Raw genomic sequence first — 7,984 nt, forward strand, 5'->3', positions numbered from 1 at the left:
GGAGTACAAGTTCACTGATAAAGGGCTCATGGTAGTGCCAAACCGACAATGCATGTGTCTCGCCTTTAGAGCATCTCCAGCAGGCTCCCCAAAACTGCCTCAGGCACTAAAACCAATGTTTTTGTTCGCGGACGCAAAAAACAGCGTTCCAGCAGTCGCTGTAAAGTTGAGCATGCTCAAAAAAAACTTAACGCACGGGTATGCGCGCGGGCTGCAGGGCTGCAAATTTAAGGAGCCGGATTGTGCGCGCGGGCTGCAGGGCTGCAAATTTAAGGAGCCGGATTGTGCGCGCGGGCTGCTGCGGGTGCGGCCGCTGCATTGGACACCGTGTTTTCATGCATCTTGAAAACCTCTTTGTCGCTCCGGCGCGCAAAAACTTGTTGGAGATGCTCTTAGGCAGCTAGAGATAGCCGGTACAAAGTTTTTCTTTTTTTAGGGGGGAGAGAGAACCGTACAACTATACAAGGCCTTGGTACCAAAGAGGAGAGCATGCATAAAAAGGAGCACTAGTTTTTTTATGAGAGAAAGATGGGAGTTTTTTTTTGAGAAAAAAGGAGAGCACTAGCTTTTTTTGAGGGGAGCTCTTTTTTTTGGATGGGACGAGGGGAGCACTAGGGAGCATACGAGTGCTTCTTCGGGAGCCTCACAACGATCAACGTCACTTGGCGCGCTCTCAGCCATTCGTCACGTGTCGTGCTCTGGGCGCTTCTTTCGGATTTTGTTTTTATTTTTTCGCACGCGTTTTTTGCTTTTTAAATGGTTTTTTCAGATTTTTTTGACGTTTTGGTTTTTCATCTGTCTTCCTTAGCTTTTCTATCAAAAAAAATTTGAAAAAAAAATATTTTACGTGGAAAAACATGTTTTTTTCCTTTCATGAGAGTCACGGTTTTGCTTTCGCGAGAGGCATAGCCGTGCCTCTCGAGAACGAAAAAAACATGTTTTTTGTTTTTTTCCTTTTGCGAGAGTTACGCTTTTGCTTCTGCGAGAGGCACGGCGTACTTTCGCGAGAGTCACGGCCGTGCCTCTCGAAAATGGAAAAAACGTGTTTTCTTTTTTTTTCTTTCGCGAGAGTCACGGTTTTGCTTCCGGGAGAAGCATGGTTATGCTTTCACGAGAGTCACGGCCATGCCTCTCGGAAAGGAAAAAACACGTTTTTTGTTTTGTTTTTCTTTTGCGAGAGTCGCGGCCGTACCTCTCGGAAAGGAAAAAAACACGTTTTTGTTTTTTTTCCTTTCGCGAGAGTCACGGTTTTGCTTCCGCAAGAGTCACGGTTGTGTTTTTACGAGAGTCACGGCCGTGCCTTCTCGGAAACGGGAAAAACACGTTTTTTTTTCTTCTGCGAGAGTCATGGTTTTGCTTCCGCGAGAGACATGGTTGTGATTTCGTGAGGGGCACGGGCGTACCTCTTTCAGAAAGGGAAAAAACCCGTGCTTCCGATTCGGTTTTTTCGTTCGATTTTTTTCGTGAAAAAAAGTTCGTTAAAACCTATAAACATTGAATCTAGTTTTGAAGATCTCGACGCGAGGAATTCAACGGTGAAAATGATTTGAGATTTGGACGCACGGTTTGAAAGATAAAACGTTTTGAATAAACGGATCTACGAAAAAAAGAAAAACTTTCAGATTGCAACAAGTTGCGCGCTGCATGTGCGCCACTTGTCGCAACTAGGAAAATTGGAGTGATCTCTGCAACGAAGCTAAATTCGTAGCAAATTTTGCTAAGCTATGGGATCCCAAGGGAAGCTCTTCTGGGTCGACCTCTATCAAGGCCTCGTGTGCTGCGACGGCGACGACCTGCACACCACTGGAGATGACTCCGCCGTGAAGTTCGACTTCATTAGCCTGCCCTACAGGTACCTGTTGGAGGACCAGACAGAGTCGGCGAAGAAGACACGGACCATCAGCTGCATCGGAGGCTCCATCCAGTTCGTCTACCTTGACCGGCACCACTCGTCCCATCATGGCCGCAACGAGCCGGTTGTGGAGGTGTGGACTCTGGACCTAGACCGCTGCCGGTGGAGGAAGGACCAGGAGGGTTTCCCGTGTCCGTGGAGAGAGTTCCGGAGGCAGGTCCGATTCATGGATGATGCCGAGGCGAGAGGCGTGAAGCCACAGTACCCTGTCCTGCTGCCGGGAGGCGCCCTCTGCCTGGTGTTGGCTAACATGTACCTCAGGAGGAGGAGGATCAGGGGTTTTGTGGAGGAGTCCGATTACATTTACTGCTTTCACATGCGCAGCAAAGCTTGTTCGTGACTATATATAGTACCATTGAGCCGGTTATCCTGCCATGCGATTTCTTCGATCCTCCACCAACACGCAAGAGGAAGCTGTCAAGTGAATCTAGCACTCCCTCTGATCCAAAATAATTATCGTGGTTTTAGTTCACGACACTTATTTTTGGATCGGAGGGAGTATTAGTTGCTACCCTGATCAGTCTCGTCGCCTTTCGGCAAGGGAGGAACTGAAGTGAGGGAGCAATATATAGCATGATGAAAGGAATCAAGAACACGGTTGTCTATCTTGTACTCCCTCTGTAAACTAATATAAGAGCGTTTAGATCACTAAAATAGTAATCTAAACACTCTTATATTAGTTTACGGAGGAAGTACTAGATCTCAATTAGGAGTAGGACTCTACCGAAGCTTTGCCCGATCTGGGTGCCGTTTTTTCGCTGCTGCCATCTACTATGATTACTCAAGGTTAGGCAGCAGCCATTTTCTTCCATGAAAAGCAAAAGAGGGAATTTAGATATATGGGATCACATATGTACACATGTGCTAAAATGTTCCTGTGATAATGAACTGTTTCTATGCAGTAGAGAGTAGAGACCTTTTCTTCTGTCATATATTCAAATTATATGCATTCAGAAATGGAACTTGCAGCAATTGTGTGAATACTCATGCATCACACACAGTAATGATGCAGGTAGCCCTTCAGGACAGGACATGGCAAAAATATGATTGAATGTATGTGCATGAAGAACTTGCATCATCAACCAGGCACGGACACCCATGCATTAGCCACCAGGACACAATAATACGCTTGTTCCAATTCGTATACAAGGTCCAATTTGTACACAAGGGAATACAAGCTTGCAAGCATCAGGAGACACTTGCACCAGTCATCAACTATTTCTGGAAAAGAACTTTTTTTTTAAAAGAGTAGGTGAATGATAACATACATCCTGGAAGTCCTAACTTTGCCTCATAATTAAGCTGTTTCTAGCTCTAGTTCTTCCTCTACAAAAACAGCGTGCTGAAAAATATAGTTGGCAAGGCAAATTGTAATGGATGTAATCGGAGATGACGACAAACTTGGACGGCATTTGCCATAGGTACCTCTCTCCGACTTGCATGATCACAGCCTCAGTTGTACTTGCACCTACTGCAACAAGTGATAAGAAAATAGGCAGTTTTCCGATTAAATTAATCCATGAATAAATCATGAGCATGACATTGACAGTATTGATAACACACTGGTTACGATCTAACAGAGTATGTACTATGCATATAGTAGAAACATCTACGCATATCGTTAGCACTGCTACAACAGAAAGAAACATGAGAGGGATAAACGATGTATACCCTCCAATCGGCCATGCGGCGGTGGTGGCGGCGGCAGTAGCCGCGGCATCCTCGGCGGCCTCGGCCTTCTCAGCGGCGGCGCGGTCGGCGTCGGTCGACATGGTGATGACGAAGGTGATGTGGACGTAGATGAACAGAAGCGAGCAGTCGCGTAGTCGCTACCCAAAAACCTAATCGCCCCTCTCCCGTACATGATCCGGAGAGGCGGTGTGCGGCTGCGCGTGGAGAGACGTGGGCTGAACCCATGTCCAAGTCGGTAGCCCACGATCCGACGTCTCAGATCATGGCCCCACCTGTCAAAGACTCTTCGTTCCTGATCGGCAAAAAGAAACGCATAGGAGTAAGCTCGGCTCGGCTCAATCCCGCAACCCGCGCCGCGCCGCGCCGCGTCGCGTCGCGACGAGGCGAGCGGAGGAGGAGGAGTGCGCGAGGGCCTCATCTCTTCTCAAGCTCCAATAGCATGAGGAAGAGAATCCCTTATAAACCACTCCAACTCTCCTTCCACTTCCGGGGTGGGACTAAACTTCCCACCACCTTGCCATGCCACCTACATGGGCCCTTACAGATCAAATCTGAAATTGTCATATGGGCTCTAGGCCCATCTCATATTTCAACAACCCCCCACCAGATCTCACGGGCCCAGTTTGTCCTTTGTTCCAAACGCTGTTTTGATATACCAGCATCTCAGTGGAGACCGATTAAGGTTGAGCTCCACCTAGACCAAGTAGTTACACTCCTTCACAACTGAACAATGGACTATGCCTTGAATTGTCAGTTTGGCGTCAAGAAGTTTCACCACAAGTCTCACTGATACGAGGCTGCTGAAGGCCGGCCCCTCGGGTGGAGCATATTAGTCACACTCCTGGCCTGTTCATGAGCTTGCTAGAGATCATCCCAATCTCATAGACTGTGACCGGCAGTCGGGCTCATATAGGTGTGTTCCTCCAAAGATCGCTCTATAGAATAGCATCTTGCTTATGCATATAAGCCTTGGAACACATTAAGACAGTAGTCATCCTTCCATACAGTTTCCGAGAGTATTGCATCTCCAACAGAGTGGGTTAGTAAAGTTACTCTCCTCAGTTCACCACTGGCTTGTTTTCCCAGGTCCTACTTCACGGGATCTCCGATCACATAGGTTGGGTTACTATCATGGCAACTCATGTGGGTCTCATACCCATCTCCCTTGATGCGTTATCTATCACAACACATGATATCCCTTTAGTAAAGGGATCTGCCAGATTCTTAGCCGTTTGAATATAATCCAACGCTATCACTCCGGAGTTCCTCAATTTTCTGACAGCTTTCAATCTCATTCTTATGTGTTTGTTGGACTTCATGTTGTCCTTTGAACTCTTCACCTTGACAATAACTGTTTGATTGTCACAGTTGATAAGGATGGACGGAACCGGCTTCTCAACCACTGGCAAGTCCATCAACAGATCTCGAAGCCATTCTGCTTCGCCACCCGATGTGTCTAATGCTGTTAATTCTGCTTCCATTGTTGATCTTGTTAAGATCGTTTGCTTGCAAGACTTCCAGGAAACAGCACCACCTCCAAGAGTAAACATATACCTAGTTGTGGCCTTCATCTCATCAGCATCAGAGATCCAATTCGCATCACTATACCCTTCAAGTACCGACGGGTATCCGGTATAGTGAAGTCCATAGTTCATAGTACCTTTCAGATAGCGCATAACTCTCTCAAGAGCACGCCAATGTACATCACCCGGTTTGGAAACAAACCGGCTCAGTTTGCTAATAGCAAATGCAATGTCAGGCCTCGTTGCGCTCGCTAGATACTGGAGTGAACCAACAATCTGAGAGTATCTCAATTGATCTATAGCTGTGCCTTTAGACTTTCGAATCAGCACACTAGGATCATATGGTGTTTGAGATGGTTTGCAGTCCGAATATCCAAAACGACTCAACACCTTCTCAACATAATGGGATTGTAAAAGTGTAATCCCACCCTCATCATCTCTCAATAGCTTGATGTTCAAGATAACATCAGCCACTCCAAGGTCCTTCATCTCAAAGTTCTGAGATAGGAAAGACTTAACCTCCTCGATTAACTTGAGATTAGTCCCAATTATCAGTATGTCATCAACGTACAAACACAGTATAACTCCTTCGCCCCCACCATAGCAATAGTATACACATTTTTCAGCCTCATTAACAACAAAGCCAACAGATGTCAATGTTTCATTAAACTTGTCATGCCATTGCTTAGGCGCTTGTCTCAGGCCATACAAAGATTTCACCAACTTACACACCTTTCCTTCCTGACCATCCATCACAAAGCCATCAGGCTGTTGCATATAGATTTCCTCCTTTAGCTCTCCGTTCAGGAAAGCCGTCTTAATATCCATCTGATGAATGAGAAGACCATGCGAGGCCGCCAACGAGAGTAATACTCGAATGGTGGTCAATCTGGCCACAGGTGAATAAGTGTCGAAGAAATCTTCTTCTTCTTTCTGGGCGTAGCCCTTGGCCACAAGCCTAGCCTTGTACTTTTCTATCGTACCATCGGGCCTAAGCTTCTTCTTGAACACCCACTTGCATCCCAGTGGTTTGCAACCATAAGGACGTTCAGTAAGCTCCCAAGTCCCGTTAGCCATGATGGAATCCATCTCGCTACGGACCGCATCCTTCCAGTAGTCAGCTTCTGGAGATGCATACGCTTCTGAAATAGAAGTGGGATTATTCTCCATGAGGTATATGAAGAAATCATCACCAAAGGTCTTTACAGTCCTTTGTCTCTTGCCCCTACCAAGGGATTCCTCATTATCCTCCTCAGGATTTTCATCATGTGTTTGATTATAATATTCCATCGGAATGGCAGGTTCAGAAGTCTCCTTAGATTCCTGTCTAGAAGTGCTTTGTACATCTCTCATGGGAAAAATGTCCTCAAAGAATGTAGCATCTTTAGACTCCATAGTTGTACCGACTTTCATGTTAGGTACCTCAAATTTCACTACTAGAAATATATAGCCAACACTATTCATAGCATAGCCCAAATTAACACAGTCCACAGTCTTTGGTCCAAGCTTATGCTTTTTGGGGATCGGCACATTAACTTTCGCCAAGCAGCCCCAGGTACGTAAGTATGAGAGTGTTGTCCTTCTCTTGGTCCACTTCTCGTAAGGAGTGATCTCGTTATCCTTTGTCGGAACTTTATTCAGGACATGACAGGATGTCATTATAGCCTCCCCCACCATGCCTTGGATAAACCCGACGTATCTAACATGGCGTTAACCAAATCAGTTAGAGTACAGTTTTTCCGCTTGGCAACCCCGTTTGACTGGGGTGAGTAAGGAGGCGTCCTCTCATGAATAATGTCGTGTTCCACACAAAAGGCATCAAACTCTTTCGAGAAGTACTCTCCACCACGATCTGACCGGACTCGTTTAATTTTCTTTTCAAGTTAATTCTCAACTTCTGCCTTATAGATTTTGAAGTAGTGTAGAGCCTCATCTTTAGTATTTAACAGATACACATAGCAATATCTAGTGGAATCATCTATCAAAGTCATGAAATATTTCTTTCCACCTTTAGTCAACACACCATTCATCTCACAAAGATCAGAATGTATGAGTTCCAGTGGCGCCAAGTGTCTCTCCTCTGCTGCCTTGTGAGGCTTGCGAGGTTGCTTAGATTGCACACACGAGTGATACTTAGAACCTTTGGCTAAAGTGAAACTCGGGATTAAATTCGATTTTGCTAGTCGCGTCATAACACCGAAACTAATGTGACAAAGACGTGAATGCCATACTTCAGATTCATTAACACTCAAATGAATATTGTTCACGACTTTATTACATAGATCTGCAAGAGAAAGGCGGAACATGCCTCCGCATTCATAACCCTTTCCAACAAATAGTCCATATTTTGTAACAACTAATTTATTAGACTCGAATACCAACTTAAACCCTTCTCTACATAGAAGGGAGCCACTAACGAGGTTCTTCTTGATGGCGGGGCATGCTGCATATTCTTCAGCTGCATGATCCTTCCCGAAGTAAACTTCAGATCGACCGTGCCAACACCAAGAACAGAAGCACTCGCGCCATTCCCCATCAGTATGGACCCGTGACCTGTGGCCTGGTAAGAAGAAAACAATTAAATGTCAGCACACACATGAACACCTGCACCTGTGTCGACCCACCAATCGGTGGACGGCCAAACTGAAAATACAGCAAATAAATTACCGTACCCAGATGCACCACCCTCATTGTTGCTCACAATCATATTGACAGACTTGGAGTCATGCCCTTGTTTCTTATACTTGTTTGGGCACTTGTTGGCCCAATGTTCAAGTGAACCACAAGTAAAGCAGCCCTCATCCTTCTTGTTCTTCTTGAAGGTCTTCTTACCTTTCTTCTTAAAGTCGGCACTCTG

Source organism: Triticum dicoccoides, unplaced genomic scaffold (genome assembly GCF_002162155.2).
Source record: "Triticum dicoccoides isolate Atlit2015 ecotype Zavitan unplaced genomic scaffold, WEW_v2.0 scaffold56577, whole genome shotgun sequence".
NCBI classification, from domain to species: domain Eukaryota; kingdom Viridiplantae; phylum Streptophyta; class Magnoliopsida; order Poales; family Poaceae; genus Triticum; species Triticum dicoccoides.